This window comes from Leptopilina heterotoma, unplaced genomic scaffold, assembly GCF_015476425.1.
Source record: "Leptopilina heterotoma isolate Lh14 unplaced genomic scaffold, ASM1547642v1 Lhet_45, whole genome shotgun sequence".
NCBI lineage: Eukaryota > Metazoa > Arthropoda > Insecta > Hymenoptera > Figitidae > Leptopilina > Leptopilina heterotoma.
In genome coordinates this window covers 2511068-2524383 of record NW_025111086.1, presented here as the reverse complement: position 1 = coordinate 2524383, position 13316 = coordinate 2511068, and the positions used below count along the sequence as shown (strand labels likewise).

The 13316-nt window shown below is 23.9% G+C and overlaps 1 protein-coding gene across 5 annotated transcripts in view; it reads left to right on the top strand.

Annotated features, from left to right (window-relative positions):
* LOC122507208 (protein dead ringer-like) overlaps window positions 1-13316 on the top strand; it is a 225923-nt gene that overhangs the window by 144960 nt on the left and 67647 nt on the right. The gene's annotated exons all lie outside the window — the stretch shown is intronic.

Genomic DNA, 13316 nt, shown 5'->3' with positions numbered 1-13316 from the left:
ATTTTTAAAAAAATTAATTTAATTTAATTTTTTTAATTAATTCTTGGCAATAAATATTTTTAAAGAAAAAAATAGAAGTGAAATAAAGAATCAAATTAGACGATGAAATTTTTTTTATGAATAATTTTGTTTTAATATTTATTTATATTTACTTTTAGAAAATTAGTATTTTCGATATTAAAATTAATTCCATATTTCGGTAAATTAAGTAAAATATTTTTGAAAAATTAAAAAAGAAGTGAAGTGAGGATAATATAAAAACGTAGTGAAGTAAAGAAATAAAGACGAAATATATTTTTTTTAATAAATAATTTTGTTTTAATTTTAAATACTCTGGAATGAATTGATTTAATTTATATTTATTGTCAAGAGAATTTTTGACATTAAAATTAATTTCATTTTCGACAGTAAATATTTTTTTCAAATATATAATAAAAATAGGAGTGAAGTAGAGGGAAATAAAATAGACGAAATAGTTTCTCAGTGATCGTTTTTAAACTCGAGGTAATCGTCACGGGTGTTAAAAAAATTTTTTTTATTAGTCTCGATTTTTAATGTATAAAAATATTAAAACGAGTCATAAATTTTTGTTCGGTGAATGACTGTTCATTGCGAGTGAATTCAAGTTTGACAGAGGGGGGGAGGAGGAGAAAGAGTTGACCGAGGAATCGCCTTCACGTTATTATTGTACTATTTTTGACAAATTTATGCACTGCAAATAAAGATTTCTCATTCGCGTTTTTGCAATTCATATCGGGAATGTGTGAAAAAAAAAAATATTCTTCATCGATTCATCCCTTTTTTACGAGAATTTTTTTTATTTTTCTCTGACACTTTTATTTTCTCGTCTTTCTTCAAAATAATTTTTTGTGATTGTAATTTATTAAACTTTTTTTTACTCTCATTCTTTAGTTTTATTTTTTTTTTTTTGTAGTTTTCAATTTTTGATAAATTTTAGGTCTTTGTAATTTTTTCTGACACGTCCATTTTTGTTCTTGTAAATCCTGAATAATGAAAATATGCGATTTTAATTAAGTTTCGAAATTATTAATAATAGGAACCAGTAATATTTTTATTTGGTAATTATTATTTACAAGTTTATATTTATTATTATTTTATTTTTGCAGGACGCATGTAACGATTTGGATGCAATTTACAATCAGGAAATAGGCATCTGACATTTTGTCGGCGTTTGGCTCTCGTGAAGCATTCCAAGGTCGATTCTCTCGCTCGAATATTTTCAATCGTCTACCATTTCCAGGGACTTCTATATAAAAGTATCGAAACTGTCTCAAAAAGATCTTTGTCATAAAAATTTTTTTCTTTCTTTCCCGAAAGAAAAAAAGAAGGAAAAACCTTGAGCTTTTACGGGAAAAATATAAATTTCCAATTTTTATTCTCTCTGCAACGATTTTATTTTCTTCTGTCGACAAAAAATTCAATTGACAAAATTCTTCTGAAATTGATTTTCGACATCGAATTTATTTTTTCCTTTCATTTTGTTATTGATTATTAGTTAATTTTTCTGTTATTTCGAGAATGGGAAAAATTATTTTTTCTATTTCCGGAAAGTGAATGACACTTGACAAGAACAAAAGTGAACAAAAGTGAACAAAAGTAAACAAAAGTTTTCTGAAGGGAAAATAAAAATAGTTTTTTTGTTGTAATTCAGTTTTCGGAATATTGAATTTGGTTTGCTCTTTGATTGTGATTTTATTTTCGGTGTATTAATAAAAATTAAAAATTGCCGTTAGCTTCTTGAAAAAAAAGGGGAATATAGGCCACAAGTAGAGTTCGTTGTTTCTTTTCTTTTTTTTCTGTTACGTCAACTAGCCGCAACACCTCAGCAGGGATTTTATGGCAATGGCGATGTGTGAGGGCCGCCGCTATTAAAATTATTAATAATATCGTTCCCTCCAAGAAAGACAGAGAGAAAGAGAGAGAGAAACTCCCATCACGTAAACTTGGCTTTTTAGTAGTTCGGTCATCATATGATCGTAAAATTTTCCTAACCTCTCATATTCTCTCTACTATATAAGATCGAAATCAAGTTTCTGGTCAAGCCTTCCTTTTTCCCTTACCCATTATAACAACCGATTCAAATCGAAGTAGCATTTTTACGATCGATAGTCTCCTCGACTTTTTTATGGTTGCATTCGATGCCCAACATTGTTTGAGTGGATCAACACCTCTTGTCAGATCGTTGACTTTTTCGTATATTGGGGGAAAAAAAAATATACAGTTTATGTTGTAAATTAAAATTTTTGACCCAACGATTTTTTATTAATTTCTATATTCATTTTTATCTTCTATTCTCTCTGTATTAAAATTTTATTGGTTCTCGTTTCGTATTTTATGGACTAGTTATATTCTTCGATTTTTTTTCTAGTTAAAATGATTTCTATTTGGAAATACTAGAAATTAAAAAATCCCTTTTTCTTATTTTATGGAATCAGGCCTTGGATATTACGAGTTTTTCGACTTTTTTCGATTATTTTCAAATAATGCGACTTTTTCGACTTTTTTCCAAATTTTCCGACAAAATATCTTATTTTTAGTATAAAATGCAACTTATTTTGATTTTTTTAGTGTGAAATGCATAACTAACGACAAATGTTAGAAAATTTGTTTTCGAATAATTTTTCTAATTAAATTTTTGGAATATACAATTAAATATATTTTGAATTATTGAAATTTTTGTAAAATTTAATTGATAATAAATCATTTTGAGCAAGTATTTTATTACAATTTTTGAAAATTAACTTTTGAAGAATTTTAATTGAAAATTTTTGGAAGTAATTGAATTCTCAAAAATCTTTAATGAATAATCTTCAAGTGTAAATTCAATAAAAATTAAAATTAAAGAAAATTAGGTTCTAAAAATAATATTAAATAAAATAGTTTTGAAAAAAGTAATTCTCACAATTATTTCGTTCCAATTTCTTGAAATTTAATTATTTTCAATATTTTTAAAATTCAATTATTTTCAATATCTTTAAAATTCAATTACTTTTAATATTTTTAAAATTCAATTATTACATTTTCGATATTCAATATTTTCAATAATTCCAAAAATTCAAATACACACACAAAATAATTACATTAAAATTTATTACAATTATTTTTAACATTTTTGGAGAAAATATTCATATTCAAAATTTGTAATTAAAATTCTTTAAAAAAATAGTTTTTTTAAAAAATTATACAAAAATTCTTCAACTATTTTCGAAAAATTACATTACAATATTTATAAATAACTAGTTCTTAGAATTGTTTTATCATAATTTTTTAAAATTCAATTATTTTCAATATTTTCGATATTCAATATTTTCAATAATTCCAAAAATTCAAATACATATACAAATAATAACATTAAATTTTTTTACTATTATTTTTAACATTTTAGAGAAAATGATCATATTAAAAATTTTTAATTAAAATTCTTTAAAAAATTAGTTTTTTTTAATTATACAAAAATTCTTTTTAGAAATTTAATTATTTTCGAAAAATTACATTACAATATTTATAAAAAACTAATTCTTAGAATTGTTTTATCATAATTTTTTAAGATTCAATAACCTTCGAACGAAGTAAATTAAAATTTTTAAAAATGTACTATTTTAGAATTTTTGAGAAATTATTTCTAATTAAAATTCTTCAAAAATTTGATTATTTTTTTATATTTTTTAAAAACTTAATTATTTTTAAAAGATTTAATAAAATTTCAATTATTTTTCAAAGATTTTACTAAATTTAAGTGATTTTTTAAAAGATTTTACCAAATTTCAATATTTTGGACATTTTTTAATTGAATGTAATTGTAAAACTATTGTCTTTAAAAAATGATTTAGAAATATTTTTAAAAAGATAATTTTACAAATTTGTTTATTAAAATTTTTGAAAATATTTTACCTTAATATCTTTAAAAAGAAAAATGAACGGTTTAAATTATTATAAAAAAATTGAATTTTTGTATATTTAAAATTTTAAATAATTTAATTCTCGAAGAACTTTCGGAAAATTATTAAAAATTAATATGGACAATTGATTTAAAGATGAAGTTTAGTTAAAAATTGTAGAAAATAATTGAATTTTTTAAAATTTATATTTAATTTTTAGAAATTATTAAAGTTCAAAAGTTGAAATTTAAAAAAATTTATATTTTGTGAAAAAAGAAATAAGAAGTTATTTAAATATTTATTAAGAAAAATTATACAAAGTTTGATTAATTGAATTTAGAAGTCAGTGAAGAATCAGGGAAATAAAAAATAAAATTTTAGTTAAAAATTGTAGAAAATAAATTAATTTTTACAAGGGTTATAGTTTTAATTTAAAAAAAAAATTTTAATTTTAAAAGTTGAAATTTTTTAAATTTTATTTCCTGTGAAAAAAGAAATAAGAAATTATTTAAATATTTATTTAGCAAAATTATACAAAGTTTGATTAATTGAATATTTGAATTTAGAAATCAGTGAAGAATCAGGGAAATAAAAAATTGAATTTTTGTGACAATATTGGTTGAAATAAACGACTTTTTTTCTATTTTTAATAGACTAAAGCGACTTTTTTTTTGTTCGTTAAAGTCGATCCGAGGCCTGTGGAATTTATCGATTATTCGGACGAAAAGAAACAAAAGATTCGTAAACAATTAAATTTTTGGAAAAAACAAAAGAGTTAGTAAATGACTGAGTGAGTACAAGTGCGAGAAATGATTAAGTGTTCCAAGTACCTACACAATTGTAATAAAAACAAAAATTTCGTGAGACGAAAATTGATCCTGATTAATATGAGAGTAATATGAGTATTAAGGAAAATTTGTATTACCCATGAGGAAATGTGGCGAGCAAAAAGTTAGTGAATCTCATTATTTAGAGAGTAAATGTGTGACAATTTATCAGATTTAATGCGTCGACTACACGGTCAGTCTAATTCTAGTTTTATCATATATACGCCTCGGTTGTTTACATAATAAGATAAACTTGGCTCGGATTCAGATGCGTTTATTGCCGGATTAGCGTTATATTGTCCTTCTTCTTATTTCATCTCCTTCTTCTTCTTCTCCTCCTCTCAGAAATGCTCTCTGAAACTAAAATGAGAATTATAGAAATTGTGCGTGTCGAATTGGGCTCTTCTTCTCTCACACTCACACTGACACTGACACTGTGTGTCTTTTCTTTATTGCTCTAAGCGACAAATAAGGATTCGTGTGTGATCGCTCCTGCGTGAAATACTCCGCATCCTCGCATGCTTCACGCGATCTATTATAATACACACATATCTTCACTTCACTCTCCTGTACGATTAGGATTTACTATTATCTTAAACAGCACTAAAAGTGATTTCTTTCATGATTTATATCCTTCAGATGTAACAATCTGTATAGAATCTTTTACTTGTTTCTTCTTTAATTTCTAATGTTATTATCAATATTAGAGAAGAATTTTTTTTCTTTATTATAAAATATTTCTTTATTATAAAATCTTTTGATTTTATAATATAATTATAATAAGTGACGATTCACGGTTGCCATTTGTAGAATTGGTCAGGAAAAAGTCAGGGGTTTTTTTTATTATTAAAAGTACTGAAAAAAATTAATTTTTTAGAATTCAGGAGAAAATTCTGAATTTTGGTGTCTTTTTTTGTTTGAATCATAAACTAGAATATTACCACGAATTCTAATACAAAACCTTCAATTTTTTTCGTTTTCAGAAAATAATTTCTTTTTAAATAATTTAAAGAATTTGGATTTTTGAAAAATTTTAATAATTCAAATTCTTCTAAAATTATATTTAAATTTTTTTAAATAGATTAAAATAAAATAATTACAGAAAGTCAATTATTTTTAAAAGTAATGAAATTCTTCGCAGAAATTCAATTATTTTCATAAATAATAAAATTCTTCGTAGAAATCCAATTATTTAAAAAAAATTTAATAAAATTTTTTGCAAGAATTCAATTATATTTATAAATATTACAATTCGTCGCAAAAATTAAATTATTTTCTTAAATAATAAAATTCGTCGCAAAAATTCAATTATTTTTAATACAAATTTTAATAAATAATAAAGTTTAATTTAAAAATTTTAATAAAATTTCTCGAAAAATGTAATTATTTTTAAAAATTTTATTAAAATTCTGTTGAAAGAATTCAATTATTTAAAAATTTGTTGAGAAAATTCTTTTTGCGAATTCAATTTTAAGAAACATTCAATTATTAAAAAAATTGTTTATTTGCATTTTATTTTTATTTAAATAATTGAATTCTAGTAAAATTTTCTAATAAAAATTGACTTAAAAATGAAATTTAGTTAAAATTTATAGATAATAATAGAATATAATCATTATAGCGTGAATTTTTAGAAATAATTTAATTTTGGAGAGGTTTCAAATTAAAATCTGAAAAAATTTGAAATTTTCATATTTTTAAATAAGAATTTTTTAAAATCAATATTTTTATAATATTTAATTTCAATTTTATTGAATTTAATTGAATTTTTTTGAATTATATTTAATTATTTCAAAAATTTTAATGCAATTCTTCGAATAAATTCAATTATCTTGATAAATAACAAAATTCTTTCCAAAGATTTAATTATTTACGGGAATTTTAATAAAATTCTTTGCAAAATTCAATTATTTTCAAAAATTGTAATAATATTCTTCAACGAATATTCGACGAATTCAATTATTTTGACAAAATAATAAAAATTTTCACTGGAATTCAGTTATTTCATAAAAAAATTTAATATTAAGAAACATTCAGTAAATTATTTATTTTTGTATTTTAATAATTGAATTCTCGTAGAATTCTCTAATAAAAATTGATTATAAAAGAAATTTAATCAAAATTTAAGATACTAATTGAATATAATCATTATAGCGTGAATTTTTAGAAATAATTGCATTTTTGAAAAGGTTTCAAATTGAAATTTTGAAAAATCAAAATTTTTCGTACTTTTAATTGACAATTTTGTAAAAATAATTTTTTTCGAAAAATTTTAATTTCAATTTTGTTAAATGTAGTTTAATTTTTTTAATTATATTTAATTATTTCAAAAGTTTTAACGCAATTCTTCGAAAGACTTCAATGATTTTGATAAATAACAAAATTCTTCACAGAAATTCAATTATTTCCACGAATTTTAATAAAATTATTTGCAAATTAATTCAATTATTTCTGTAAATAATAATATTCACCATACGAATTCAATTTTTTTCAAAAGTATTAAAATTCTTCGAAGAAATTCAATTTTTTCTAAAAATTTTAATAAAATTATTTGCAAAATTCAATTATTTTTATAAATAATAATATTCACCATAAGAATTCAATTTTTTTCAAAAGTATTAAAATTCTTCGAAGAAATTCAATTATTTCTAAAAATTTTAATAAAATTCTTCGGACGAATTCAATTTTTTTTTTTTTTTGAAATTATTAGAAGTATTTATTTTCTAATATATATTTAATTGAAGAATTTCCGAATAATCGTAATTTTACGTCAAATTGAATTCTAAAAAAATTGATTTGTAAATTTTCAAAGAACTTTTTCAAAAATTATTAAAAATAATTGATTTCAAGAAGAATTTTAGTTTTTAATTCTAGAAAATACTCGGTCATCTTTAATTATTATAAAACATGAAGAAAATGAGTACTCGACTCGGAGTGATCGATATCTTAATGTTTTATAATAATATTCTTAGAAATTGTTGAATTTCAAAAGGTTTAAATTTGTAATTTTTGAAAATTTTCAATAATTTTTTATTAATTTTTTTTTTAATCAGAAAACTATTTTTCTAATCTTTTCTTTATTTTGCTTTCAGGTAAGAGAATCATCTTCTTGTGGAATTTATTTATAGAGAGAGAAAAATGTGGAAAGTTCGTCGCTATTCGCCTTGGTGAGTCCGTTCCTTTTTTCTAAACACTCGGTTTTCTTTTTGAAAAAAGTGGTTGCAAATGGATGAAAAATTTTACCGATTCGAATATAGAAAATTTGTGACACTTTCCTATTTGGAAAGTTTGCGGAAATACTAGCAGAATGTGCAGGAAAATATCTGAAAATTCACACAGTCTGAATTCTCGAATGTACAGGAAAATTCAATTTATTTTCAATTTTCGAAGCTGAAGGAAGGAGAAAAAAAAATTGATAACTACAGTCTAGAGGAGAAAATTGACGGGGGGAGAAATTCATTTTTAATATTAGGAGATATTAAAGGATGTAAATAGCGTCTTCTTTATTTTCGTCTTCTCTCTCTTTCGCTCGCTATAATAAAGAACTATAACGAGCTGAGATTAATCTTCAAAATTGATGATGAAACAAACCCAGGAGATAAGATATGCTTTGAATAGAATATATTTTCAATAATTACAAACGAAGGACGATATAATTAATGGTCTTCAGGCAATGAATTCCATCTGTGGAAAATTTTCCATTTCATTCTCTCTGACTGCGATTATAAACATTAACAAAATTTTAAAGGATTTAGAAATGCGTTTTCTGAAAAAAGAAATAGTTCTTGGTTAATACAAACTTTGGATTTTATTTTTAATCACCGAAAATAGAAATTGAATTCGACGAACCTGACCTGATAAAAAATACGTATAAGTTCAGATTTTTTTTTGCGCGAAATTTCAATGCTAACGGCATAAAGCTTTGATTCGCTAATTCACTTAGCTCACGTGGAAATTCATCATCGTGGTAATTCAGACTCTAATTAAATTATCGAATTAGCGAATTCTTATATGCTAAATTTAACATTTCTGTGTCGATACACGCTACCTAATATTATTGATTTCTTCTCTCTTCGTGGAAAGAAAAAAAAAAGACCATTAAATTGCTCGCATCTTATTACAAAATTATCGGTGGTTCAAATACTTGTATAAGTATACACAAAGATGTAAAATACATAGACGTAAATACATAGATGTAAATACATGGATGTAAACACATGGGTGTAAATACATGGATGTAAATACATGGATGTAAATACATAGTTGTAAATACATAGATGTAAACATACATATATAGATGTAAAAATATATATGGATATAAAAATACATGTACGGAGAATATTATAAGAGTCTCGTGAAATAAAAAAAAAATGGCCGGATTTTGTATGCATTTGTCTGAAGAGAGAAGTGCCTTGATGGTAAAATGTATGTATTCGTTCGATTAGCACATTGGTGCGAGTTGTTTCGCTTCCTCGTTAATAAGAGAGCCCCCTTCCGCTCCAACGATTTCACTATTTGTATATGATTCGAGTCAAAAGTGTTTCCCATAGATGATGATGATGATGAACTTCCCTAAAGACAATGAGGACCCTGTTTTTGCGTGGGAGAATCAGTCACTCTCTCCAAAAAAAAAAAAATGTCTCTCTCACTCTCTCTCTCTCTCTCTCTTTCTGAAACGAACCTCTTTTCTTAAAGGGCGCACATTTCTGGTGAAATTGTGCAAAATTTACTTTCCCACGAGAATTGAATCTTTGTCTCGCAATACGAGAAATTTTCGAATTTTCTCAAGGAAGTCTTTTTTGTTTATATTCTCTTCTCTTTTTTGTTTAGTTTCTCTTTTCTTTTTGATTAATATTCTCTTTTGTTTAGTTTCTCTTTTTTTGTTAATGTTTTCTTCTCTTTTTGGTTAATATTCTCTTTTGTTTTTATTTGGTTTCTCTTTTTGGTTAATATTCTCTTTTTTTATTTGGTTTCTCTTTTTGATTAATATTCGTTTTTGTTTAGTCGCAGGGTTTCTACAAGTCATAGAAAACCTGGAAATCAATTTTTCTGACAATTTTCTGGCATTAAAATTACTTTCCCTAATAAAATTCGTTTTACAGTAGGAAAATTATTAATTTTTACGGAAAATAAGTAAAATTTATTAATTTTAATAATTTCTAAAAATTAAAATTATGACTCTTTCTGAATTTAATTATTTTCTACAATTTTCAACTAAACTTCATCTCTGAATCAATTAATTAATAATTAAAATAATTTTCCAAAAGTTCTTCTAGAATTCAATTATTAAAATACAAAAATTCAAGTTTTTATAATAATTGAAACTGTTCAGTTTTCTTTTTAAAAATTATTAAGGTAGAATATTTTCAAAAGATTTAATAAAGAAATTCTTACAATTAATTTTTTAAAAATATTTTTAAAATAATTTTTGAACGATAATAGTTTTTCAATTTTGAAAAATTTCCAAACAGTTAAAATTTGTTAAAATCTTTTTAAATAAAATTTTAATTTAAATTAAAATCTTTCTCAAAAATTTTAATAAGTCCAAAAAGTAAATTTTGAATCTTAAAAAATTATTACAAAACAATTCTAATAATTGTTTTTTAAAAATATTTTATTAATGTAATTTTTCGAAAATAATTGTAATTCTTAAAAAATTTTTTTTTATAATTTAAAAAACTATTGAATTTTCTGATTAATTTTAATTAAAAATTTCGAACATTATTGTTTTCTCCAAAATGTTAAAAATAATTCAAAAATATTGAATTTTAAAAAATTCGAGGCTTATTTTCAGTTTTAAGTTTACCTTTAAAGATTTTTCATTAAAATTTTTGATAATTCAATTATTTTCAAAATTTGCAATTAAAATTCTTGAAAAGTTTATTTTTAAAAATTGTAAATAAATTATTTTTAATAATTTTTGAAAAAGTTCTTTGAGAATTTGAAAATCCATTTGTATACATTTTAATTTTACGTAATTTCGATTATTCGGAAATTCTTCAATTAAATATATTAGTAAATAAAAACAAGAAATAAAAAAATATTTTCAAAAAGTGAGCTTTTGATTAGAAAAGTGCGGAAATTTCGAATAAAAAATCCTGAACTGGGATTTTTTGATAGAAGAGGAAATTAGCATAAAAACAAAAGAAGGAATAAAAAGTGAACGATCTCTTATAAAATAGAAGCGCGAGATTCTCCTGAGGGCGAAGGACATTAATATCCGTTGATCGTTTCGCTCCATACTTTTTATAAATATTATAATGAAAAAAAAGAGGATTCGTATGCATCATCGCCAGGAGAGATTTCGATTGCAGTTTCGGCGCGACTAACCTTCTCGACCCATCTCTGTCCCTTCGTTATTTATATCTTGATTTATTACAATCGAAATTTTTTTCATCATTTGATCCGTGCCGACACGCGAATCTTTTCCTCACCTTGCGCCAAATATAAATTACCCCCTCTTTTTTTATTTATACAAATTGAGAAACATTTTATTCGTCAATCAATTCACAAATTTTTCGAATATCGCCAACTATTGATAAATTTCTATCTGCGATCTTCGAAAAGCAGAAAAGATTTTTTCCTCGTCGACGAAAGTTTTCTTTTCGTTATTTCGATGATTAATTTTTCTTCTAGTAATTTTATGGAGTTAATTGACTTGAATTAAATTAATTAATTAAGTTAATTAAATTTAATCTCCTATTCTAGAAAGTTCATTTGAACGTTCGAAACTTTTAGGAATAGTTAAAGTTGAAAGAAAAATTGAAAAGTAACAAAACTGGGTCAAAATTTTTGTAGAAAACAATGTGTTTCCTTTTTCTTTTGTTTGAAAGAATGAAATATAATAACGAGACGTCGATGAAGATTTACAAGCAGTGTTACATCCCAGGTGTTTTAATTCGGTAGCAAATCCAATTTGATCGGGACATGCCGATAAAAGACGAGGCGAGGCATCAGGTGTCTGTGTGTAGTGAGTGTTTTTTTTTCTTTCTTTTTTTTATACACATATATACTGAAAGTGCTACCGACCTCGCAGCTTTTAATTTAACGTTTATAAGGACAACGCGAAATAAAATTATGCGGCACTTTATAAAAGAAGAAGGATCGAGGATCAATTAACGCGTTGACGTAAAATACGACTTTCGCAACTTGACTTTCCGCCTTTTGGGGTCCGCCTTCGAAACAAAAAAAAAAAGAAGAAAATATAAATATGTATATTCCGGCTTCTCACGTTTACGATGTTTCGTCCCAAAAAACTTTCTTTCAATCGATTTTTCAATTAAAATTTCTCGTTTTTATTACCCCGATTTATTGTCGATCAATGTCAATGGAAGAAACTTTGTATCAAAAATTTTTTTCTTTTGGTTCTGATACGCTTTTTAGTATTTAGTTCCTTCTTCTTCTTTTTAGCGTCTCTTCCTCAATTTTTATAACTTTTTTTCGACAGTTCTCTTCTTTGTATTTTTGGTAATTTAGTATCTTTTAGATTATTTTTTTCTCGATATTTTGATATTTTATTAGTTTTATAATTTTTTGATTACTTTTATGTTTTTTATTTCTTTTATGATTTTTTTATTGCTTTTATTATTTTTTTATTTCTTTTTTAATTACTTTGTTAATTTTGTTTTTTTTCTATTTACTTTCTTATTTTGTATTTTCGGTTTTAATTACTTTCGTAATTTTTTCTATTTTCGTTTTTAACTACTTTTATGTTTTATTCTTTTCATTTTTATGAAGAAAATATTTTTCGATGCTAAATTCAAAGATCTAATTGTTTATCATTTATTTCTTTATTTATTCGTAATTGTCGCACAAAAAAAATATAAAACCGTTTTTATTTTTTTAAGTTTATATTTAAATTGTCAAAAAATCGATGATTTACGAGATTGAATGGAATAAGAATAATTTTGACGAGCGGAACTTGTAGTTTAAAAATCGAATTTTAGAAATAAAAAGAATAGTAAGGATTTTTCTTTTTCTGTTTTGACGATTTTTAATGAACAAGAAAACGAATTTTCCTAATCATCGAGTTGAATATTATTATGTAGTGCGCGCGGCATAAAAGAAAAGCATTGCCGTGAAATTAGAATCATGAATCTATGATCGACTTGGTCTTTGCTCTTTTTTTTATTTCTTTACCCGCACAGCGATTCCTATTAGTTTCTTCTCTTACGGTGTTTACGACCGGATTTAACCGGGAGTGACGAATGATTTTGCGGTGTAGACGAGCCTCCATTTCCGGATGCATCCGTCGCGGATTTATGCACATTCGACAAATCTAGGCGCATTTTTTCCTCTTTATTAAAAAATTCGACAAATTTTCTTCATTTTTTCTCCAATTTTGAAAAAAAATCCTCTTGTTAAAAATTGATTTTCTTTTTTTTTTGGGTCGGAATTTGTATTCCATTTTTGAATTATTTTCTGTCGTTTTTTCAATTGTTTTTGGAAATTTCTTTCTTTCGATTTTTGATATTATTCTGAAATCTGTTTTGAAAATTTAATTTTTTCTGCTTTTTCGAAATTCAGTTCTAATTTTTCGTATTTTTGTTACAGAGAATTCGAATTGATTCGAATACCGAATTCATCGAAA